The sequence below is a fragment of the Heterodontus francisci genome, chromosome 35 (assembly GCF_036365525.1).
Source record: "Heterodontus francisci isolate sHetFra1 chromosome 35, sHetFra1.hap1, whole genome shotgun sequence".
Classification (NCBI taxonomy): Eukaryota; Metazoa; Chordata; class Chondrichthyes; order Heterodontiformes; family Heterodontidae; genus Heterodontus; species Heterodontus francisci.
The window spans coordinates 36625729-36651823 of record NC_090405.1 but is presented as its reverse complement, the minus strand read 5'-3'; the positions used below and the strand labels follow the sequence as shown (position 1 = coordinate 36651823).

At 43.5% G+C, this 26095-nt stretch overlaps 1 protein-coding gene and 1 long non-coding RNA gene across 2 annotated transcripts in view; one reads left to right on the top strand and one right to left on the bottom strand.

Annotated features, from left to right (window-relative positions):
- Nucleotides 1-26095, bottom strand: part of ptpn9a (protein tyrosine phosphatase non-receptor type 9a) — a 227005-nt gene that overhangs the window by 174823 nt on the left and 26087 nt on the right. The window lies entirely within an intron of this gene.
- Nucleotides 2894-25533, top strand: LOC137350479 (uncharacterized). The gene is made up of 3 exons (XR_010969437.1): nt 2894-2978; nt 19263-19423; nt 23858-25533. It is a non-coding gene; the product is annotated as an uncharacterized lncRNA (long non-coding RNA).

Genomic DNA, 26095 nt, shown 5'->3' with positions numbered 1-26095 from the left:
TGGTTTAGTCACCTTTAGAACACCTGGGCAGGCAATGTCATGACGATCAGTTTATTTTATCGATTTTTTTCAAGCTATTACGGGGAAGTAATAGGGTCGATAGAGAGAAACTAGATCCGCTAGTTGGGGAGTCTAGAACTAGGGGACACGGCCTAAACATTAGAGGCAGACCTTTCAGGAGTTAAGTTAGGGAACACTTCTACACACAAAGGGTGGCAGAAGTTTGGAACACTTCCTAAAATGGCAGTTGATGCAAGATCAACTGTTAATTTAAATCTGAGATCGACAGATTTTTGTTAACCAAAGGTATTACTGGATATGCAGCAGAAGTGGGTGTATGGAGTTAGGTCACACATCAGCCATGATCTCACTGAATTATGGATCACAACTGAGCAGTTAAATGGCCTACTTCTGTTACTATGTTCGTATCTCCCTATAATATGTTCAACACCCAGTCATATTATAATGTTATCCAACACCATTACAAAATGTCAACCATAAATGGAAGGCCACTAAACCCTACTGCACATATGGGGTCAAATGACTGACAACTTGGAGAATAGATGAATTTAGTTTAGTTTAGTTTAGAGATACAGCACTGAAACAGGCCCTTCGGCCCACCGAGTCTGTGCCGACCATCAACCACCCACTTAAACTAATCCTACACTAATTCCATATCCCTACCACATTCCCACCTGTCCCTCCCATCTACCTATACAAGGGGCAATTTATATTGGCCAATTAACCTATCAACCTGCAAGTCTTTGGCATGTGGGAGGAAACCGGAGCACCCGGAGGAAACCCACGCAGACACAGGGAGAACTTGCAAACTCCACACGGGCAGTACCCAGAATTGAACCCGGGTCGCTGGAGCTGTGAGGCTGCGGTGCTAACCACTGCGCCACAGTGCCGCCCCTATTTGGGACTGAAATTAACAAAAAAGGGGTTGGCTTGTTTTGTTGGGTGGAATGATCCTATTTCTGTTCCCTGTATTTTACTGTTTCCTCCATGCCCCCATCACCAGCTCTCCCATGAGTATTGACTCTTACGAAGTTATGGCTATGTAAGTACTCCTGCAGCTGAAAGTGGGAGTACTATCTGTCTGACTTTTATATTCCACCACCTTTGAATCAGGGGAGATTCTGCCAGTAAGTCTGTTTTTAAATGACTCAATTTTGTTCAGTTAGGAGCCACTCAACGGTTACAGGTTCAACACCTCATCTAGAGAATGAGTGGCAGTGGCCTATTTGATCATGGAACACATCGCACAGCAACAGCCAATCCTGTTTACACCAGACACTTATACACATACATACGTCAGCAGAGCTCACTGGATAGCAATCAGGAGTAGGAATTCTCGCCACTTCCATTTCCCACCTTAACTGCCCTGACCAATTACAGTGTCCCAAATCCTGCACCACGTGAGATCAGCAAAAGCAGCATGCTAATCTTTTGGCCGGTACGATTTAGTTACACACTGCCTTTACTGACAGTCATTATACAGACACTTCTTATGAAGGTACTTTCCCAACTCTTCTGGTAGCATTTAAGACATGAAATTTATACTTAACTAGAAATGGTGTATAACCCAGTGAGGGCCTAGCTTCTTTTAGCAAGCAAGGATCAACAGGTAACCCATTCTAACACAAAGTTTGACTGTGGGGCGGCACAGTGGTTAGCACCGCAACCTCACAGCTCCAACAACCCGGGTTCAGTTCTGGGTACTGCCTGTGCGGAGTTTGCAAATTCTCCCTGTGTCTGCGTGGGTTTCCGTCGGGTGCTCCGGTTTCCTCCCACAGCCAAAGATTTGCAGCTTGATAGGTAAATTGGCCATTGTAAAGCTAGTGTAGGTAAGTGGTAGGATGTGGTAGAGAATATAGGGTTAATGTAGGATTAGTATAAATGGGTGGTTGTTGGTCGGCACAGACTCGGTGGGCCGAAGGGCCTGTTTCAGTGCTGCATCGCTAAATAAATAAATAACTGTTTCTAATCCAAGATATGATAACCCACAGAGGTAGCAACTGAAAGAACAGTGATCCTCAACACAAACCTTATATCATGATAAGTTTAGAATTTAATCACTGGTATTTCTTTTATTGGTTCATGGGATGTGGTCGTCACTGGTAAGGCCACCATTTATTGCCATACTTATTTGTCCTCGAGAAAGCGGTGATGAACTGCTGCAGTCCATGTGGTCTAGGTACACCCACAGTGCTGTTAGGGAGGAAGCTCCAGGATTTTGACCCAGCGATTTTGAAGCCTGTTTCAGTGCTGTATCTCTAATCTAATCTAAAAAAAAGTCAGGATGGTGTGAGATTTGGAGGGGAATTAGTGGGTGGTGGTGTTTCCATGTACCTGCTGCCCTTGTTCTTCTAGGTGGTAGAGGTCATGGGTTTGGAAGATGCTGTCAAAGAAGCCTTGGCAGTTGCTGTAGTGCATCTTGTGTATATAATACACACTGCATTCAGGGTGCACTGGTGATGGAGGGAGTGAACGTTCAAGGTAAATTACAGGCAATTCCATACATTAAAATAATTTGAGGAAACCTAGCTTAAATATGGAGCACAAGAAGTACCTCTTGAACCATTTCTAACTCTGGTATGGCAAACTCCCCATTTCCACTTCTGACTCCAATACAACTTGATCAGCTGGAAGACATGATCTGTGTACCTGCGATACAGACAAGATGTGCATCTTCACAGAATGATACAGTATTTGTAGAAATACAGGGATTACAGGGGTTATAAAATGCCACTCTGAATCAGTTACTGGAAAGAACAAAGGTCAGTTGCTTATCTGTGCTGCATTTGCTGGGTACATTTAACTGCACTACTAATAACAAATTGAATTCAGCCCCTGGAGACAAAGAGCTAAATATGTCGACAGAAAGTAAGGTTCTTCAGCCAACCAGCTGCAACCATTCTATTAGACGGAGGGAGCAGGGGAGGTAGCTTCTCAAGATTAATAACTAAAAACAGGTAAGGTGATATCTGAACAGTTTATTGAACATTTCACTGGATCACACTATTCAAGGAAGGAAGCCTTGCAATCCACATGAACCCACAGTTGTTGAGTTTAAGTTTACACAGTTTTAAGCATGTTTTTCTCTCCAAAAGGCACAAGTGGCAACTCAGTTTAGTTGTATTTATTCAGCAACAGAAGTGGTTTCATCAAGGCCAGCCCTTCAGTGTCGCTACCGTTTCAAATCAGCGAAAGATCATATTAATAAATCTAAAAAACTATGCTTATTTACCTAGAAACCAGTTCCGATGAAAAGTCATCGCCCTGAAACATTAATTCTTGTTGCTCTCTCTACAGATGCTGCCAGACTTGCTGAGTATTTTCAGCATTTTCTGATTTTGTTATGCAGCTTTAAAAATTAATATTTCACTATTGGGTATCCTCTATATCTCTGTAACCATGAAAGAAACAAAGTACAATGTCTTGAAGAAAATATTGTGCTTCCCTTCAAAAACTCTGCTTCCCTATATATTAAATAAACAGGCTGTTCCAAGTGCTTAGGGCTGAGAATTTTTATACTGAGAACCAAGAGAAATAAAACTGAAGATTATTTTTTTTTTCTTTCTCTACTGCACTTATCTAACTCAAAGGTTTGGCTTATTTAAACATGATTGAATTGAGGACTTTTATTCAGAGCCTTCCTCCAAATTTAAATAATGTTACATTCCTTTCAGAAGTTGCCATTCACGAGTTCTCAGAAACAAAAGGAATGCACCATTATAACTAGTGGGGAGAAATAAACAATGTCAAATTTCAAATTTTCACTTAAACATGTGCCGTGTTTGCTAAACAAAAGACTAGTAACACATTCAAGTTTCTGTCAAAGCTATCTCAAGAAAAGTCGCATGAATTTATATTTAATAAATTCCAATTACCTTCACTACAGCCAACAATAGCTCACCTGGGGACTGACTAAGTGGTCAGTACCCCTCCTTTTATGGAAAGTAGGGAATGGGCTCCATCTACAACTAAATTAAAGTGCCTTGCTGTCAGTAAAAAAAAAGTCTGGGAGCTGTTGGCATAAATCAAGAGTGACAGCTTGGAACTCTTGACACCACACCATGAACTCGAGCTTGAGGCAAAGACCTTCTGCAGAAATGGGATGCACTTCACACAAACCTTATTGCAAAGGTAAATTTAACCATTTTATACATTTTATAGTAGATAACCAATACATTATAAGCCCTTATTTCAGTAAAAGCCCCCATTTAATATAGAAAGCAACATCAAAAGGATTTTCAAAAATCGTTTGTGCAATGCCATTGGCTTACGAATAGTTAAAAGATTTTGCGTACTGATCATTTTGGATTCCCCCGTTACATTAGCAGCTTTCCATCAGAAGTTTATCAATCCATTGTTCCCATGCTTGACTGCTATCCAGCTGTTTGATGTGATTTGTCACCAGTTTATAAAAGTGACATTTGAAGCTCATCAAATGCAACTGTGACAAAAAAGCAGGTATGTTGCCTGAAGTGTGATGAAAAACATTTAAAATTCCTACGCCTACATATATCACCATCCTGGGGGTCATCATTTACCAGAAACTCAACTGGACAGGTCATATAAATACTGTGGCTCCAAGAGCAGGTCAGAGATTTGGAATTCTGCAGCGAGTAACTTACCGAACAGCCCAAAGCAGCTCCACAATCTACAAGGCACAAGTCAGGACAGTGATTCTCCACTTGCCTGAGTGAGTGCAGCTCCAACCACATTCAAGAAGCTGGACACTATCCCAGACAAAGCAGCCCACTTGATCAGCATCCCATTCACCATCTTAAATATTCACTCCCTCCACCATCAGTGCACAGTGGCAGCAGTGTGTACCATCTGCAAGATGTAATGCAGCAACTTGTTAAGGTGCCTTCAACAGCATCTTCCAATCCCACGACCCCTACAACCAAGCAGGACAAAGGCAGCAGACACATGGGAACACCACTAGCTACAAGTTCCAGTGCCGTTCCTTCACTGTTGTTGGGCCAAAATCCTCGAACTCCCTTCCTCACAGCACTATTGGTGTACCTACCACCATATGGACTGTAGTGGTTCAAGAAGGCAGCTCACCACCACCACCTTCACAATGGCAATTAGGATGAGCAACAAATGCTGGCCTTGCCCACATCCTATGAATGAATAAAAAGTAAATGGAAACTGCCAATATCAATTTGTCACACTATGATTACATCCTCCTGCCAGTGATGGCACACTGTAGTTTTGCGTCTCCTAGTTGTTCAGTCTGCACTCAAGAAACTCCAAATCTCCAAGCAACTCCTCTATATCCCAAATTCGCATTTTCTATTGAACTATAAATAACAAAATCACACTACATTGTATAAAATACAGACCCAATGTGGCTTGAAAATGAGACTGAATTAAGTCTCCATGCTCTGCTCCAATTATCTCCTGCCCTCCATCCCCACTTCACCTTAAAGCTAAAGCTGGTCTCAAATCCCCATGTTTAACACCGTCAGAGATTTAGTTGTATAATATAAAGCACAACTATTATAAAATGCTTGTTTTATTCTGCTACAAAGTAAAGCTATGCCCTTTTAAGGCCATGAAGTCCAAATGATCGCACATAAACACACGGGGAATTGATGGCGATTAGTTACTATTTAGGATGCAGGTCAGAACGTGCATTTGTCTCTACCCGCACCCCTAGACATTCTGACTTTGGTATTTTCTATTTGTGGACAGTTTCTCCATATATTCCAAATAACTCAAAATTCTGGCATTGTAAGGAATCAAAGTGCAACATGATGTGACCAACAGGCAACAGAGGAGAGAAACCAGAAGTGCATGCAAGACAGATCAGTCTAGGATCAGTCCAGAAGCACTGCCTCACCTTATCTCAAAGCTGTTCTGCTCCGCAGTTTCATTTCATCCTTCATCTTATCCGATGCCTTAACAAAAAACTTTTTCTCTTCCTTTCAGGTGTTAAGGAATGCTAGCTCCAGCAGCTCATGGGTACCAACACCCCTCCAGATCCTTCTGACTCTATCCCTTCTCCTAATCTGACCCCTTGCCGTGTGACTCTCTGACCTTCCCATCTGTGACACTAAACGATCTGTACTTAACAAAGGACTCCGTTTTATCCCCTTACACCCCCACCTCAATGAATTTTGCGCTTGGCATGACATTGATCTCTTCTTCCGTCGTCTTCGCCTCTTGGCTCACTTCTTTAACTGGGAATCCTCCCCCCAACCAGCAGACCCTTTCACCCTCCTCCAGCATTCTCCCTCCAGCTGGACCCCGCCCTCTGGCCTGTTACCCACTCTTGACCTTTTCATTGAAAACTGTCAGCGTGACATCAGCCGTCTCAATTCCTCTGCTCCCCTCGCTCACTCTAAACTCCAAACTTGCTGCACTCCGTTTTCTTAGGTCTAACCCCAACATTGTGATCAAACCTGCTGACAAGAATGGTGCTGCTGTTATATGGCATACCAACCTCTACCTTGCAGAGGCTGAGTGCCAACTCTCAGACACTTCTTCCTACTTCCCCCTGGACCATGACCCCGAACATTCGGTGGACCACCACCAAACATCAAGCCACTGTTTCCAGGACTGCCACTGACCTCATCTCCTCCAGAGATCTTCCCTCGACAGCTTCCAACCTCATAGTCCCGCAACCCAGGAGAGCCCGCGTCTACCTCATTCCCAAAATCCACAACAGAACTGTCCTGGTTGACCCATCGTTTCAGTCTGTTCCTGCCCCACTGAACTTATTTCTTCCTATCTTGACTCTAACTTTTCTCCCCTGGTCCAGTCTCTTCCCACCTACATCCGTAACTCTTCCGACGCCCTACGTCATTTTGACAATTTCCTGTTTCCTGACCCTAACCGCCTCCTTTTCACTATGGACGTTCAAACTCTCCGCACCTCCATCCCCCACCAGGACGGTCTGAAGGTTCTCCGCTTCTTCCTCGAACGGAGGCCCAACCAGTCCCCATCCACCACCACGCTCCTCCGCCTGACTGAACTTGTTCTCACATTGAACAACTTCTCCTTCAAATAAAATGCATTGCTACGGGTACCCGCATGGGTCCCAGTTATACCTGTCTTCCTGTGAGCTATGTTGAATATTCCTGGTTCCAGTCCTTCCAGGTGAAGCAGCGATTTACTTGCACTTCCTTCAATTTAGTAAACTGTATTCATTGCTCACAATGCAGTCGCCTCTTATAGTGGGGAGACTAAACATAGATAGGATGAATGCTTTGTGAAACACCTCCACTCAGTTCGAAAGCATGAACCCGAGCTTCCATTAACATATTGTTTGCCTTTGCTCCATGACCTTTTGGTCAGCTATGTGGCCTTGTCCAATCTACACCTTCTCTTTTGTTATCTCTTGCCCCACCCCCGCCTCACTTGCTTATAACCCTTGACATTTCTAATATTTGCTAGTTCCGAAGAAGGGTCACTGACCCGAAACGTTAACTCTGCTTCTCTTTCGACAGATGCTGCCAGACCTGCTGAGTGGTTCCAGCATTTCTTGTTTTTATTTCAGATTTCCAGCATCCGCAGTATTTTGCTTTCATAACCCGAGCTTCCAGTTGCTTGCCATTTCAATTCCACCCCCATCATCCCCTGCTCTCATGCCCTGCTCCAGTGTTCCAGTGAACATCAACGCAAGCTCGAGGCGCAGCACCTGATCTTTCAATTAGGCACTCTATAGCCTTGCGGACTGAACATAGAGTTCAATAGTTTCACAGCATGACTGGCCTTTTTAAAAAATATATTTTTAGATTTTTTTTTAACCATGCGCCTGTTTTTCATGTAGACAGAGCTGCTCATTATTCTGTTACCAACACTCCCTCTGGACTAATGCTTTGTCTTTCATCACAAGCATTAACACCCTCTTGGCCTTTGTCCCAGGACAGCTGTGATATTTAATCTCTCCTGCCCTCTGCCCTATCACACACCTTCCCTACCAACTACCAACCCCCGCACCCGCATCCCCCCACGCTTCACATGCTTAAAACCCAATTCTTCCCCAACCTTTGGCAGTTCTGATGAAAGGTCACAAACCTGAAATGTTAACTCTGCTTCTCTCTCCATAGACGCTGGCTGACCTGCTGAGTATATCCAGCACTTTCTGTTTTTATTTCAGTCTAGGCTTTCTTCCTTTTAGTACTCCTCCTCCTCCTCTTCCTCCAGTACTTACATCCACTCAAGAGATGACACCAACTGCATTTCAATCCTGGTCACTGCCAGGGAAATCACACTCGTACTAGGAGTGGACAGTTGTTGTGGCGAGCCCATAGGTTTGCTACAGCAAGAAATATAGGTGGCTGACCAGCTGCCCATGTAAATAAAATTATCTTCAAAGTTATGGGGTCTGCACAGTTGCACTTTGACAGCAATTGCACAGAGGCCAATTCAATTTTTGTCCAGGGCACTCTTCCACCATTGATCGAAGAACACTGGGTGGTGGGGGAGGGGGGGGGGGGGGGACAGAGGGCAGGAAAATATAGTGGAGGGAGTGTTTCCCTCACCTGTTTACTGCATTATTTGTGCAGTGGCTCATGGCAAACATTCCGTCTAATTTTTCTTTGTACATGGACTGATTGTTGCACTGCACAGTCCTTTTAAGATTGCATGCATCTTAAAAAGGAACATTGGTTGTGTGTGGCCTGTCTGTTCCCTGTGTAGTACATTCCGGATTGCTGCCTGGCCGCGTAGCCGTGCAGCTCAGATTGAACATTACTCACAGCATTGCTTTACAAGGACATTCTTGCTATGATATTCTGATAAAGTGAACCTATGTCACCATATAGCCACAAAGTCTAATTGTTAAGCAAACACAGTTTCTGGTTATCGGTCGGTTTTAGTTTGGTCAAGGAACTTTACAGATTAGAATGCACTGGTCAGTTTTAGGCTGCAAGTCAAAAGCAACCAGTATTTTAAAAATTATTTTGCATCTGGAATGTCAGGTACTAGTTTTTATATAAAATGGTAGTTATGCATACATTAATATTTGCCAATAATCGCCCATGAACTAAATTTACAAGCTACAGCACCATCATTCACCCATTTGCAGCAATCATCAGTAAAAGGATGTACTCAAGCTGCCAACAAAAATACCAATCACTCCCATGAATTTTACAGTGTGGATGCAGAAAACAGCAAATTCTGTACAAATAGACACATGGCAGTGATCCTGGATGTTATCACATTCCCAGGAATCTATTATTCTCCATAAAGTAGTAAAAATGAATTGAGCTTCTCCGCGGCAAGCAGGAGAAAGCTGAACTTGGTATTTCCATTTTTGTGGATTACAGGATGACCAGTTGAGACTACATGCTGCTCTTCAAACACCATTTTAAGAGCAGTACAATGCCAACAGAGCAACACTGGAGCCACACACTTCCCCATAGGAAGGGACACCTCCACACAAAACAAAACCTTTCACTCCTCCAATTGTTAGGTGGGTACAGAGGAAAGCACAGGAGCAGAAAAAAACTTCATCACACACATCCTCAAGTACCTAGCCATTTCTCCCTGAAACGTTCCCACATTTATTGCCTTCTCCTGCCTAAATGAGTGTTGTATGTTCGTTTGAGAAAATGGCAAGAACAGGACAAATTTTTCTAGCTGCTTCTGGAAGCAAACCTTCCACAATTTGGTGAATACCTTATCTGAAGTTTCTGGGTATTTTTGGACTTCACTAGTCATCTCCTCACCACCGTGGGTTTTATTTCTACGCCAGAAGAGGCTGTCCACTGTCTCATCAAACACAGAAAACCATTCATACAGTATATTTGATATCCTTTTGGGATCTTTTAATGGTCCCAGAATTTACTTTTACACCGTTTGTTGTGAATGTACTTATAGAAATTACTAGTAGTTTTAATATTCCTTGCTGTCCTAAATATATTCTTTATTTTGGCTCTCCGGTTGAGTACCTTTATCCTATTTTTATATTCATCTCTGTCCACCATGCTCCCTGTAAAACAATTTTGATTTGCCCTCAGTCCACAAATAGGATTCCATCATTGGCTACATCAGCCTTTCCCTCTTTTATCCTTCTTCCCTCGTGTCTAGATTTGGTGTTTTGTATATTTTGAGTATTTCCTAAACATGATCCACTTTCCCTCCGTGCTTTTGCCTGCTAACTATGGTATTCATTTAGGATTTCTGCCTGGTGCATAATCAAATGAGACAGGTCCATCTGTATTATCAAATTTCCTTCCAGATTGTCTTAATGATCTGTACAAGTACTAAGATGCTGCTATATTCTTCTAACCTCTCCATGGTTAAATCAAATCTCCCTGATGTCTATTACCATTTCCCTCCCTGGCAAGACTCCTAGCAGTCATATGTAGAACTTTGAGGCTTCCATTTCGCCAGACTGATGTATTTATTTTGTTACCTCCCATGTGATCATATCCTTACACTTTGAACTGCAATGACCTAATCATCTACCCCAGTACCTGCTCTGGGTCATAACATCCAGCTTCTGAATCTTGATCGCCCTCAGTCTGTGTTTACTTCTTTCCAACCCTACTCTGTTTTATTAGTTTAAATCCTCTGCCGTATTTGTCCTCAGTGCAAGGACACTGGTACCATTCCAAGTCATAAACCTAATGAGATTTCCATTCCTGTATTTCCAATTGCACAAATAAGCACAATCTTGTTAAGTAGATTGACTGCAAAATTAATTAACTTTAAAAAAGACAAATCCTTACACAGCCTAGGTTAAATTAGTACACACAACAGAGCCACCAACCTCCTAGTAATATAAAACTCTTTTTTAACTGATTTCTCAAACCATGCATTGTATAATCTGCTTCTCCCCAACTATTCCAGTGTATGGGCACAAAGCTATCTTAAAATTACTACCCAAGTATTTTGGCCTAACTCGAACTCTCAACTGTGCAAGACACTGAACCAAACTTCAGGCTGATTTTTCTTCATTTCCAGCCGTCTTTTCAGCCACTTGGTGTGCCCTTTATCCTGGCATGTGCGAGGCAACACATCATTTGGGACTCGAGTCATGGCTGCAGAACAGGCCATCTATCCCCAATTCCAGAATTCCCCAAAACTACTGCTTCTTATACCCATGACAAGCATTTCTCTTCTCCCACCTCTCAACAGTTTGCTCAATATTGCTATGGTTTTAGCCTCGATTACCCTTCCCTCATTGTAAAAGCATCAAGAACCACAATCTGTTTGGACAACGTCAGACACCAGGGGTTATCCTGTACTAGTCCTTCTGCCTCTTCCCTTTTGGGCAGATATCTTCTTCCCTATTTTCCCCTGTGAGGGAACCAGCTTCTGGAACCTGTCTTCCAGAAACTCTCTCGCCCATGTATGCATTTTTCAATAGGTCCTTCAATCAGCATTCCTCTACTTAAACAGGATCCTCCTGGATAAATGCAGATCCACATATACCACATCATTCTCCTCACACACGTCAACTCCTCAACCTCCGATTACTACACTGTTAACTTCTGTACCATTCTTCACAACTAAATAGAACTAGGATCACAAGGAATTAGATGCTGTGATGGATAGCTACAGAGACTCTCTGAATAGATAAAGATCATGGGCTGAGTGACACTCCTCACATCTAGTTAGCTTATGACTATCAGAACAGAGCGCATTTTATTCTATAATTGGACTTGTGCATTATTGGACTCCAGTGCTTGCTGCAGACACAGTGTCCAAGCAGTTTTCCAACAACACTTTGTTGAGTAAACAAAACAAATTCGAAGTAAAAGGGCCTTGTAAATAGAGGACCGAAGATAGGTCTTACTGGATTCTGGTTTATATGGGGAGTCTTGTACATACTGCTTCCCATAACACTATATACAATTCATCTCTAATAACCTACTGGATTGCACGCATAGAGAATATGCCCCCGGCAGGCACAGTGCAACATTTTCCATTTCCCAAGTTAGCAACCACTGTGGCCTCAGTTTGCTAACTTAGTACCAAATCTGAAGTAGTTTTATGCTTTAGGTCCACAGCCACTAGAAGATAGACTGAAACTACACAAACCATTTTATGGTGAACTGTTACAGATCACTTGAAACTTTGTGGGAGAAAACAAAAAGATAAGAATATGTGCATGCCTCCCACACATAACTGACCAGTCAAACATCCTTATTTTTAATTCGTTCATGGAATATGGGCACTGCTGGCCAACAACATACTTTTTTTTTGCAGTGTGCAGGCAATTTGTTCATGTGTTCAGGCCCTTTAAGTTACTGCGCGGCCGTGCAAAAAAATTTAAAGGGGCCAACTTGTGAGCGGCCTGCGCATGAACTTTCAGACCATGCCTGCACAGCTTAAAGGGAACGTTGATGGCAAGGGCAGCAGTTACCACCCATTCCCAATTGCCCCTTTAGAAGGCGGTAGTAAACTGCCTTCTCGAACTGCTGTAGTCTGTGTGGTAAAGGTACTTCCACAGTGCTGTTAGGAAGGGACTTCCAAGCCAGGATTTTGACTAGCAACGATAAATTGAGGATGATCTGTGACTTGCAGGTGGTGGTGTTCCCATGTGCTTGCTGCCCTTGACCTTCTATGCAGTAGAGGTTGCAGGTTTGGGAGGTGCTGTCGAAGGAGCCTTGGCAAGCTGCTGCAGCACATCTTGTAAATGGTACACACTGCAGCCATGGTGTGTCAGTAATAGAGGGAGTGAATAGTTAAGGTGGCAGATAGGGTGCCAATCAAATGGGCTGATTTGTCTGTATGGTATTAGCTTGACTGTTGTCCAGACAAGTAGAGAGTATTCCATCACACTCCTGACTTGCGCCTTGTAGATGGTGGACAGGCATTGGGGAGACAGGTGGTGAGTTACTCGCCACAGAAGTCCTAGCCTCTGACAGTATTTCTGTGGCTGGTTGAGTTCAGTTTCTGGTCAATGGTAACCCCCAGGATGCTGCTAGTGGGGGATTCAGCAATGGTAATGCTGTTGAATGTCAAGGGTAGGTGGTTAGACTCTCTCTTGTTGGAGACCATCATTGACTGGCACTTAAGTGGCAAGTAACATTTGTGTAACCTATCAGCCTAAACCTGAATGTTACCCAGGTATTGCTGGAGGAAGGCACAGACTGCTTCATTATCCGAGGAGTTGTGAATGGAACTGAACACTGTTCAATTATCAGCTGAACATGCCCATGTCTGAGCTTATGCGGGAAGGAAGGTAATTGACGAAGCAGCTGAAGATGGTTATGCCTGGAACACTGCCCTGAGGAACTCCTGCAGTGATGTCCTGGGACAGAAACAGATGATTGGCCTTCAAAATCGACAAGCATCTTCCTTTCTGTTAGACATGCCTTCCAGACAGTGGAGAGCTTTCCCCTGATTCCAATTGACTTCAATTTTGCTCGAGCTCCTTGATGCCACACTAGGTCAAATGCTATCTCGGTGTCATGAGGAGTCACTCTCACCGCAACTCTGGAATTCAGCTTTGTCTGCATGTGGGACAAGGCTGTAATGAGGTCTAGAGCACAGTGATCCTGGCAGAACTCAAACTCCTGGTGAGCAGGTTAATGGTGAGTAAGTGCCGCTGATAGTACCTTCGATGACTCCTTTCATCACTTTGCTGATGATTGAGAGTAGACTGGATCAGGCATAATTGGCCAGATTGGATTTACCCTGCTTTTTGTAGATAGAATATACCCAGGCAATTTTTTGGGTAGATGCCAGTGGTTTAGATGTACTGGAGCAGCTTGGTTAGAGCAGTGGCTAGTTCTGGAGCATGTCTTCAGCATTACAGCTGGGATGCTGTCGGGACCCATAACCTTTGCTGTATCCAGTGCGCTGAGCCATTTCTTGATATCTCATGGAGTGAACTGAATTGGTTGAAGATTGACTTCTGTAATGGTGGGGACCTCAGGAGGAGGCCAAGATGGATTATCCACTCGACACTTCTGACTGAAGGTGGTTGCAAACACTTCTGCCACGGCTTTTGCATTCATGTGCTGGGCTCCACCATCATTGAGGGTGGGATGCTCATGGACCTTCTTCATCCCATTAGTTGCCTAATTTTCTTTTATTCGTTGTTGGGATATGGGCATTGCTGGCTAGGCCAGCATTTATTGCCCATCCATAATTGCCCTTGAGAAAGTGGTGGTGAGCTGCCTTCTTGAACTGCTGCAGTCTTTGGGGTGTAGGTACACCAACAGTACCATTAGGAAGGGAGATCCAAGATTTTGACCCAGCAACAGTGAAGGAACGACGATATAATTCCAAGTCAGGATGGTGGGTGGCTTGGAGGGAAACCTCCAGGTGGTGGCGTTCTCATGCATCTGCTGCCCTTGACCATCTAGGTAGTCGAGCTTGCGGGTTTGGAAGGTGCTGTTGAAGGAGCCTTGGTGAGTTGCTGCAGTGCATCTTGTTGATGGTACACATTGCTGCCACTGTGCGTCAGTGGTAAAGGGAGTGAGTGCTGAAGGTGGTGGATGGGGTGCCGATCAAGTGAGCTGCTTTGTGCTGGATGGTGTCAAGCTTCTAGAGTATTGTGAAGCTGCACCAATCCAGGCAGTGGAGAGTATTCCATCACACTCCTGACCTGCCTTGTAGATGGTGGGCAGGCATTGGGGAGACAGGAGGCAAGTTACTCGCCACAGAAGTCCTAGCCTCTAACCTACTCTTGTCGCCACAGTATTTATGTGGCTTGTCCAGTTCAGTTTCTGGTCAATGGTAACCCCCAGGATGTTGCTAATGGAGGATTCAATGCCATTGAATGTCATGGGGAGATGGTTGGATTCTTTCTTGTTGGAGTGATCATTGCCTGGCACAAATGTTACTTGCCACTTATCAGCCCAAGCCAAGTCTTGCTGCATGTGGACACGGGCTGATAATTGTAGCCCACCATTCACAACTGGATGTGACAGGGCTGCAGAACTTTGATCTGATCCACTGGTTGTGGGATCTCTTAGTTCTGCATGTAGCACACTGCTTCCGCTGTTTAGCATTCCTGTGTTGCAACTTCACCAGACTGGCACCTCATTTTAGCCTGGTGCTGGTTCTGACATATTTTTCTGCACTTCTCATTGAACCAAGTTTGGTCCCTTGGCTTGATAGTAATGGCTGAGTGAGAGATATGTCAGGTCATGAGGATCCAGATTGCAATAACATACAGTTCTGCTACTGACGGCCCACAGCACCTCATATTACAGAGCAGCTTTTAGAATATCTTGGAAATCCCAGTGCTGTAGAATCTATTCCATTTATACTGCGAACAATGGAGAAAGAAATAAGGGATACTCAATGTTGCAGCTTAAGTCCTGGCCAATGGTCTTCACACAACAGATAGGGAAGGATCATTCAGTTCAGCAGTGGGGGAACCTGGTTGCTGGTCTGTACCAGTAGAACCACAGAATAATTACGGCACAGAAGGAGGCCATTCATCCCATCATGTCCATGCCAGCTGAAAAAACTAGCCGCCCAATCTAATCCCACCTTCCAGCAGCTGGTCCATAGCCTTGCACGTTACAGCACTTCAGGTGCATGCCCAGGTACCTTTTCAAAGAATTGAGGGTTTCTGCCTCCACCACCGTTCCTGGCAGCAAATTCCAGACACCCATCACCCTCTCTGAGTGAAAAAGTTTTTCCTCATGTCCCCTCGAATCCTTCTACCATTCACCTTAAATTTGTGTCCGCTGGTAACTGACCTCCCCACCAGGGGAAACAGGTCCTTCCTGTCCACTCTATCTAGGCCCCTCATAATTTTGTACACCTCAATTAAGTCTCCCCTCAGCCTCCTCAGTTCCTAGACTATCCAATCTTTCCTCTTAGCTGCAACCCTCAAGTCTTGGCAAAATTCTTGTAAATCTCCTCTGTTCTCGCTCCAGAGCAATTATGTCCTTCCTGGAATGTGGTGACCAGAACTGTACACAGTACTCCAGCTGTGGCCTAACCAGCATTTTATACAGTTCCAGCACCACATCCTTGCTTTTGTATTCTAAACCTCGACCAAAAAAGGAAAGCACTCCATATGCCTTCTTCACCATTCTATCCATCCGTCCTACCACCTTCAGGGACCTGTGGACATGCACTCCAAGGTCTCTCGCTTCTTCTACCCCTCTCAATATTCTCCCGTTTATTGTGCATTCCTTGCTTTATTTGCCCTCCCCAAATGCATTACCTCACATTTCTCCGGCTTGAATTTCATTTGCCACTTTGCTGCCCACTCAACCAAACCATTGATATCATTCTGGAGTCTGCGGCTATCCTCTTCACTATTAACTACATGGCCAATTTTTGTGTCATCAGCATATTTCCCAATCATGCCTCCCACATTTAAGTCCAAATCATTAATAGATACCACAAACAGCAAGGGACCCAACACTGAGCCCTGTAGAACGCCACTGGAAACAGCTTTCCATTCGCAAAAACATCCATCGACTACTACCCTTTGTTTCCTGACCCTGACCTAATTCTGGATCCAACTTGCCACAATCCCCTGTATCCAATGGGCTTTCATTTTACTGACCAGTCTGCCATGCGGGACCTTGTCAAATGCCTTACTAAAATCCATGTAGACCACATCCACTGCTCTACCCTCATCAATCCTCCCTTTTACTTCCTCAAAAACTCAATTAAGTTAGTAAGACATGACTTTCCCCTAACAAATCCATGATAACTATCCCTGATTAATCCCTGCCTTTCTAAGTGGCAGTTTATCCTGTCCCTCAGAATTGATTCTAACAATTTACACACCACCAAGGTCAGACTGACTGGCCTATAATTATTTGGCCCATCTCTCGCACCGTTTTTAAACAATGGTACAACGTTCACAGACCTCCAATCATCTGGTACCTCGCCTGTATCTAGTGAGGATTTGAAGATGATCCTCAGCGCATCTGCTATTTCCTCCCTGGCTTCCTTTAACAACCTGAGTTGCAATCCATCCGGTCCTGGCAATTTGCCCACTTTCAAGGATGTCAGACCCTCTAGTACTTCCTCTCTCATTACACTCATCATATCTAATTATACACACTCCTCCTCTTTTTACTACAATGTCTGTATCAACCCTCTCCTTTGTGAAGACAGAGACAAAAAACTAATTAAGACCCCTGCCCACATCTTCTGCATCCACGCACAAGTTCCCTTGTACATCTCTCATAGGCCCTACCCTTTCCTTAGTTATCCTCTTGTTCTTCATGTACTGATAAAACATCTTTGGGTGTTCCTTGATTTTACCTGCCAATAATTTTCATGTCCTCTCTTTGCTTTTATAATTTCCTTTTTAACTTCTATACTCCTCTCAGCTTTCTAAAGTATTAAGATATTTGTGATCGTCATAAGCTTTGTTTTTCTGCTTTAACTTACCCTGTAAACCTTTAGATAACCAGGGGGCTCTAGATTTGGCAGTACCACCCTGAATCTTTGTGGAGACATGCCTACACTGTGCCTGTAGTATCTCACTTTTGAATACCTCCCACTGGTTTTTTTTTTAAAGAGATATAGCACTGAAACAGGCCCTTCGGCCCACCGAGTCTGTGCCGACCATCAACCACCCATTTATACTAATCCTATACTAATTCCATATTCCTACCACATCCCCACCAGTCCCTATATTTCCCTACCACCTACCTATCCTAGGGGTAATTTATAATGGCCAACATGTCTTTGGCATGTGGGAGAAAACCGGAGCACCCGGAGGAAACCCACGCAGACACAGGGAGAACTTGCAAACTCCACACAGGCAGTACCCGGAATTGAACCCGGGTCGCTGGAGCTGTGAGGCTGCGGTGCTAACCACTGCGCCGCCACTGATTTTCCTTCAAGTAGCTGTATCTAGTCCACTTTTGCCAGGTCACCTCTCAGTTTCTTAAAATTTGCCTTCCCCCAATTTAGAACCTTTGCTCCTGTTTTATCTTTGTCCTTTTCCAGGATAATGCTAAAACTAACTGTATTATGGTCACGATCTACAAAACGATCACCCACTGTTACTTCATCACCAAAGACTAAATCTAGAATTTTGCCCCCTCTCGTTGGGCTTGTTACGTACTGGCTAAAAAAGTTCACTTGAACACAGTTCAAGAATTTTGTCCCCTCTGTGCCCTTCACACTGTTTGTATCCCAGTTGATATTGGGGTAGTTGAAATCCCCAACTATTACTGCCCAATTGTTTTTGCACTCAGAAATTTGCCTACATATTTGTTCTTCTATCTCCTTTCACTACTTGGGGGGTCTATAGTACACTCTGAGTAATGTGGCTGCCCCTTTTTTATTTGAGCTCCACCCATATGGCCTCGTTTGATGATTCATTTAGCATATCATCCCTCCTCAAAGCTGTTATTGATTCCTTAACTAATAATGCTACACCCACTCCTTTTTTATATCCCTCTCTACCCCACCTGAAATCTCTACATCCAGGGATGTTGAGCTGCAATTCCTGCCCCTCTTTCAGCCAAGTTTCCGTTATAGCAATGATATCGTGTTGCCACGTGTCTATATCTGCCCTCAGCTCATCGGCTTTATTTATGATTCCTTGCATTTAAATAAATACACTTTAACACTGCCAAATTCCTATGCTGCACCCTTTTAAACCTGTGCTTCTTCTGTCTTTCAGAGTCACTCGCTTTTATTTAGGCTAATCATTCTGTCGGTAACATCTGGGGATTTTAAAAAAGCACCTGGAGCTGCTGGTGACAGTTTATATCTGCCACGATCAAAGCTACTGCCTCCAGAAACAATAGCAAAATCAGTCCTTTGAGGTGGTTCATGGCACCAAGGGAAGCATTTGAGCCACCTCATTACCTGCGCAGGGTGATCAGCCTTGCCAGAGCTGCCCTTGGCAGGACGCCTGGAAAGGATTTAATATTGTCCTCCACATTGTTAGCTTTAAATTTCATTTCTAGGAAGTGACAAACAAAGACAAAAGAGTCAATTACCATTGTGAGGTTTAGTTGCAAATCAAGATGAGTTGAGGGAAGTATTACTAAAATTGTCTTAAAACAGACACAAAAGCAACACTATGCCCCAGGGTGGAAATGTGGGTTCACACCTGCAATCCGCACACACCAAGTACAACAAACAAGTATCTATATTGTGCCAAGCCACTCTTGCACAATTAGCACCTGGCCAAAGCAGTTCTGGAAGACAGATCAAGTTCCTACCCTTCTCAGCCCAAGGTAGTGAGAAACAAGAGAGAAAGTAAGGGAGCCTCAGATATAACTAAAAAAAAATACTTTGATGGACCTATAGTTCAATGCACCAGAAAAGCTTTGATTTAAAAAAAAACTCAACTTCTTTCTATTAAATTATAACCTTCTCTCTTATGGAAGCACCAGGAGGATGGAAAAAAAATGGAGGGCACCAAACCGAGGAGGGAAAAAACAAAAGCAACAGAGAGTAAGCTGCAGGAAAAATCAAGATTGATAAGATACTGCAGAGAGTTAAAGCCGAAGGATTTGCTGGAGTCGTCACCAGGGTTTTTGTGAAGCGGGTGAGTCAAGTAGGTCACATTAATGCTATCTGTCAATCCATTTCTAAAGCATTGGTGGTATATTACTAGAAGTATGTAGATGAAGCCTCCAAGGAGGAGGAACAGGGAAAACCTCATACAATTTGACAGGACCTTGCTGGTTGTTAATCCTCGTCACTGTGAAGCTGAGAAATCTGGAGGAACTGGTGCACATGCATGATACCAGAAAACTTACCGTTAAATATTTTTCTTTGATTGTGACAAATCCATTTATATACGTTTTTGAGCTGCAGTGAAGGGAACAATAGGTCACATTCAGGATACATTCATTGCAGAGAAAAAGCAGGTCACTACTCTTCTTGAAAATGAGACAGTGATTGTTAAGTTGTATTAAAAAAATCCTTCCACCCCTCCCCTTCTGTCCTGAAGGTGCTGACTCTTGCTGGGCTGCTTCCATGGCCATCAGCCAACCTTGCAGGACCTTACCCAAATGGCCATTCTCCATGTTGTAAAAACCTTGGCAGCTAGTCCTTTCCACCAGAGGACGCATCACACTTAATCTCAGTCCTATTCACTTGCTCACCTTCCAGGAAAGCTCAGTAGATGATAATGAACAATAGGAATCCTTGCTGATTCTCCCCCCCCCACCCCCCCTTCCTTTCCACTGTAGCCCATCACTCACCAAAAGAATGGCAATCAAACCGAGAACCTGCTCATTCCTGTGGCCTGAAGCAACAGCAGAGTGCTTTACTCAGAGCCACAAATGATCCACAAGATCTAAGGCTTTAGGAAAATCAGCTCCCAACCCAATCGAACCATCTCCACACATGAAAGAAATGCCCAAGTGTGGCCAAGCTAGACTCATTCGTTGAAGCTCTCCTCGCTTTGCTAATGTGCCTGGCCTCCAATCAAAACACAATCGCATCCCCCATACCGACCCAACGCCTTAGGTACAGTCAAAAACAGAAACCACACAAGAACTTGCGGGAGCAAATAAATGCACTACAACACCTCCCCTTCCTCATTCAATCATTAGGGTGGAACAAGACTGCTCCAAGACCAATGATAAGCTCCAATGAAAGACCATTTTATTTCATCCTTCCAGAATTTTGACGACACATTCGTCCCATCCAGCATCTTGCTGTTCTCTTCGATGATTACAATATCCTGACCTCAAATGTACTTTCTGACAATCTATTCCAGCTGCTAATTATCCTCTGTGTAAAGGAATACTTCCTGACATCTGTTCTAAATGTGTCCTTCACAACCTTGTTCTCCTGCTGTCGTGATGTACTGAGGTTTTGGTATGCGTTTACATCCAGTATTCAATTAAGTATCCCATATACATCTATATGGTCTTCTCTGAGTCAACTCCTTTTGAAGACTAGCTCAGTAAGGCATCCCTCAATTCCCTTCCCTCCAACTATAAGATCAGCCTCACTACACTGCCTCAAGGAGACTTTGCTTTGAGTGCATCTCAAACGAATTTTAGAAAATTGTAATCACTTTGTGCATCTGGCACCATTTCAGAGTCCAGCATATCCTCCAACTTTTGTTCCACCCACAACAACCTATACCCCAACTCCACACCTCCTTTCCAGAGACACACAGAAATCTCATTAGCCTGTTTTGACTGGCAGCAAGGGATTAAAAGCCACACTGTTCTTTGAAACAGTCAGTTAAAAGATATGCTGACGGAAATTAAAATTTGATTAACTGTTTCTCAAAAGAATTTGAATGAGAGACTGCAGCACCAGGAATGGAAATTTTAATCTCTCCTGCAGAATTGGTTTACTTCCTAGTAAAGAAGCCTAGAAATACATTTTTCTGAATTACAGGCGATTTGATAAAAGAGAAACTGCCTGAGAAATGACATATAAAATGATTTTTGGAATCTTTCCAATCTTCCATCAACATGCATCTCTGCCTTGAAACAAATCAATTAAGAAAATATTAACTCAAAGCATTTCCGATCCAAGTACCTAATGTTTCCCTGCAATACCCAATATGGGCACTTTATTCACTTTCAATGGAGAATGGTGGACACACGCAGTGTTACCTAGATTCTGCCAATCTGTCCCATTATGACCACACCACAACAAGGGAGGATGCTTAATTTCTCTCCCTTGAGGAGACAGAAGCACAAGTGAGCAGCACATTAGCATTGATAGGAAAGGTCCCTTCAATCCCAAGTTTCTACAGGTACCAATGAGCTAATAGCTATGATCTAAACTCCTACAAAGCTTGTGGTTAGTCAGAATATGACAAAGGAGAAAAAGGGAAACAATTTCAGAGAACTCGTCTTTTTTGCTAGAGGTTTCAGGAATGACAGCATGGAGTATTTTTAACATCTGATGTGTTTGCAAGCAAAAGGGTTTTTTTTAAAAAATGGCTAAGTGAAGACTCAATTTCATACATCACCGTTTTCCCACTTGGTTGGGGAACAGCAGAACAATTTTCCACAAACTTTTACAGAAAGACTTCAAAAGAACTTGCATTTCCATAGCGCCTTACATGACCTCAAGGACATCCCAAAGTGCATTACACCAATGAAGTGCTTTTGAGTGTGGTCAGTGTTGTAAGTAGGAAACATGCCAGCCAATTTATGCACACCACAGTCCCACAAACAGCATGTAATAATGACCAGATCATCTGTTTTAGTGATGTCAGTTGAGGGACAAACATTGACCAGAACACTGACAAGAATTCCCTTGCTGTTCGAAAGATGCCATGGGATCTTTTAAGTCCACCTGAGAAAGCAATGGGGCCTCTATTTAAACTCTTAACCAAAAGACATACCTCCCATAATGTAGCTCTCCCTCAGTACTGCATTGAGGTAGGTATCAACCTAGATTTTGTGCTCAAGTCTCTGGGACTGGAACCCATAACAGACAGTGTTACTACTGAACCACAGCTGACATCTTTATAGCTGGTCTAACAGCACAGCAATCTACCATCCTCAATGGATATTAAATAACCAATATTTCATATTATAATGGGAATATGATCTTTTTTCCTTTCAGGGGAACCAACTATATTCCCTGCAATAGAATGGGGTAAAATCATCTCTCATAGTCTTTCCCCTCAGCACTAAATGCAAAAGAGCCATGGAGGAAAAGGAGGGCAGAGAGACAAATATTGACCAGAACACTGTTCCCATTATAATATGAAATATTGGTTATTTAATATCCATTGAGGATGGCAGATTGCTGTGCTGTTAGACCAGCTATAAAGATATCAGCTGTGGTTCAGTAGTAACACTGTCTGTTGTGGGTTCCAGTCCCAGAGACTTGAGCACAAAATCTGGGCTGATACCTACCTTAGTGCAGTACTGAAGGAGAGCTACATTATGGGAGGCATGTCTTTTGGTTAAGAGTTTAAATAGAGGCCCCATTGCCTTCTCAGGTTTTTTTTTTATTCATTCATGGGATGTGGGCGTCGCTAGCCAGGCCAGCATTTATTGCCCATCCCTAATTGCCCTCGGGAAGGTGGTGGTGAGCTGCCTTCTTGAACCGCTGCAGTCCATGTGGGGTAGGGACACCCACAGTACAGTTAGGAAGGGGATTCCAGGATTTTGATCCAGCGACAGTGAAGGAACGGCGATATAGTTCCAAGTCAGGATGGTGTGTGACTTGGAGGGGAACTTGCAGGTGGTGGTGTTCCCATACATTTGCTGCCCTTGTCCTTCTAGTTGGTAGAGGTCGTGGTTTTGGAAGGTGCTGTTTAAGGAGCCTTGGTGCTTTGCTGCAGTGGACGTAAAAGATCCCATGGCACCTTTCAAACAGCAGGGGAATTCTTGACAGAAAGACTGAAAGCACCAGGATATATTTTTTTTTTAAAAGAAGTTGAAAGGTACCAATACGAGAACCCTACCTCACTAATCCAGGATGAAATTGTATGAAACTTAGATTCCGTCAGAGACAGTCTTTAAAATCTGTTGAAGCTATTCAATGACATAAAGAGACTGCTGCAAATTTGGTATATACTAAATTATTTACAGCTTACTTGCCAACGGGAAAAAAATAAAACACTATTTCTAGAACATGGCAAGGCACATTTCACAAATCGATTATTTACATGCATAAAAATTACAGTGCAGCACAAGGGAATGGCACTTTTTGTAAAACCAAGGTGAAGATCATATTCAAATTCAAAAAGCTGACATGATACTATTATTGAATTTCATGACAGACAGGAAGATTCCACTCCATTTTTTAAAATTCATCTGAAAATTTTCCATATCTGTTATCTCCAAGAAAGATTTATCCTCCGGCCCTCATGTACTCCGTAAGCAAGGAAGTTGATTCCAGTTAAATAAAAAGAAAAACACACTTTCACAAGGAACAAGTATAAATACGATTTTCACTGAAGCTTAACCATGTAACCCAGCGATCCTCATTTTATCAGAGATGGGTTTCTCACTCTTTGCTAACACTACCATCTGATTCTCTTTAGGAAAGCAGAAATGAGTTGGACTGAGAGTTTAAGAGCCAGGAGTTTAAGAGCAGAATGGTATGAAAATGTAACTATTATAAGCATTGTTCCAAATGCATTCAAACTCGCTCATACAAAAATTGAAGCTGAGGAATTAATGGGAAGAGTATGTGAAAGAAAAGCCCTTTTTTCCACTACAACTCTCCCACCATAACTACCAAGACCTACTTCTTCACCCGCTTCCTCATCTCTTCTCCCAAGTATGGCGTCAAGGAGCCCCAGCAAAACTGGAGTCAATGGGAATCAGGGGGAAAATTCTCTGCTGGTTGGAGTCATACCTAGCACAAAGGAAGATGGTTGTGGCTGTTGGGGGTTAATCATCTGAGTTCCAGGACATCACTGCAGGAGTTCCTCGGGGTAGTGTCCTCGGCCCAACCATCTTCAGCTGCTTCATCAAAAACCTTCCCTCCTTCATAAGGTCAGAAATGGGGATGTTCGCTGATGATGACACAATGTATAGCACCATTCGTGACTCCTCAGATACTGAAGCAGTCCAAGTCCATATGCAGCAAGACTTGGACAACATTCAGTCTTGGGCTGATAAGTGGCCAGTTACACTTGTACCACACAAGTGCCAGGCAATGACCATCTCCAATGAGAACCCAACCATCTCCCCTTGATGTTCAATGACATTCCCATCACTAAATCTCCCATTAACAAAATCCAGAGGACTACCATTGACCAGAAACTGAACTGGACCTGCCAGATAAATACTGCAGCTACAAGAGCAGGTCAGAGGCTGGGAATTCTGTGGCGAGAACTCACCTCCTGATTCCCCAAAACCGGTCCACCAGCTACAAGGCACAAGTCAGGAGTGGAGTGTGATGGAATACTCTCCACTTGCCTGGGTGTGCAGTTCAACAACACTCAGGAAGCTCGACACCATCCAGGACAAAGCAGCCCGCTTGATTGACACCCCATCCACCACCTTCAACATTCATTCCCTTCACCGCCGACGCACAGTAGCAGCAGTGCGTACCATCTACAAGATGCACTGCAGCAACGCACCAAGGCTCTTTCAACAGCACCTTCCAAACCCGTGACCTCGAGCAACTAGAAGGACAATGGCAGCAGATGCATGGGAACACCACCACCTGCAAGTTCCCCTCCAAATCACACACCATCCTGACTTGGAACTATATCATCGTTCCTTCATTTTTGCTGGGTCAAAATCCTGGAACTCCCTTCCTAACAGCACTGTGGGTTTATCTACACCACATGGACTGCAGCAATTCTAGAAGGCATCTCACCACCACCTTCTCAATTGCAATTAGGGATGGGCAATAAATGCTGGCCTAGCCAGCGACACCCACATGCTGTGAAAGAATTTTTTTAAACTCTTGCTTAGATCTCATCAAAACCCCAGGACCTTATGTTAAATGTGCTTTTCAAAACAGCTTCCTGATCAGAAGCTACTGCTGCTGAAGCCATCACAGTCGACAGTGAAATAAGGCTATTGCAGAGAGAGATACTCCCTTCCAAAAATCTGTAGCTTCCAACTCCTGCTACCCGAATTCTAGTCTCCAAGTTGAAGGGGTGGAAACCCACAGGGAGCGTCAGTTTGGAGCAATTTTTTCAGAAAATTGCTGGCACCGTTACATGCTCAGAGTGCTGGGAAATGCCCATAAATACACATCAGTGCGTCAGAGGACAAGCTGCAAGATGCTGAACACAGAATTATTCAGGAAGCAGTACTTCCAGAAAGGTTGGTTCAAAGTTTCACAATATTGGATTACAAAAATAAAGTCTGTTAATTCAACGCAATTTAATAATCATTACGCATTGTTATTTTTGAACCCAAATCTCTGAACCCAAAATGAACTGGCATTCAATGGTTCATTTTACACAGATAACATATGCAGAGGATTGAGAATATGTGGGTTTTTAAGACATTTATGTTCAGTATTGATTTTGTTATCCCACAGTCACCAAAACAGTTTATTCAATTACCTTCTTTATAGATTGTGAAAGTATATCATCCCTCATGCATTCTCTGAACATAAACCCAGATGGCATTCCTTGAACTTCTTACACTGGAACTCCATGGCATTGTTGCACCTGCGAGAGCCCACACCTAGTTTTCACTCAGGCTCCTCACGGTTAGGCTCAACAATTTGCAGCAATCTTAAGAGCCCCTTCTTGCTCTCTTCCTCTCTCTCGCATTTTCACCCCATCCACAATCAGGGAGTTGAGCAGCCA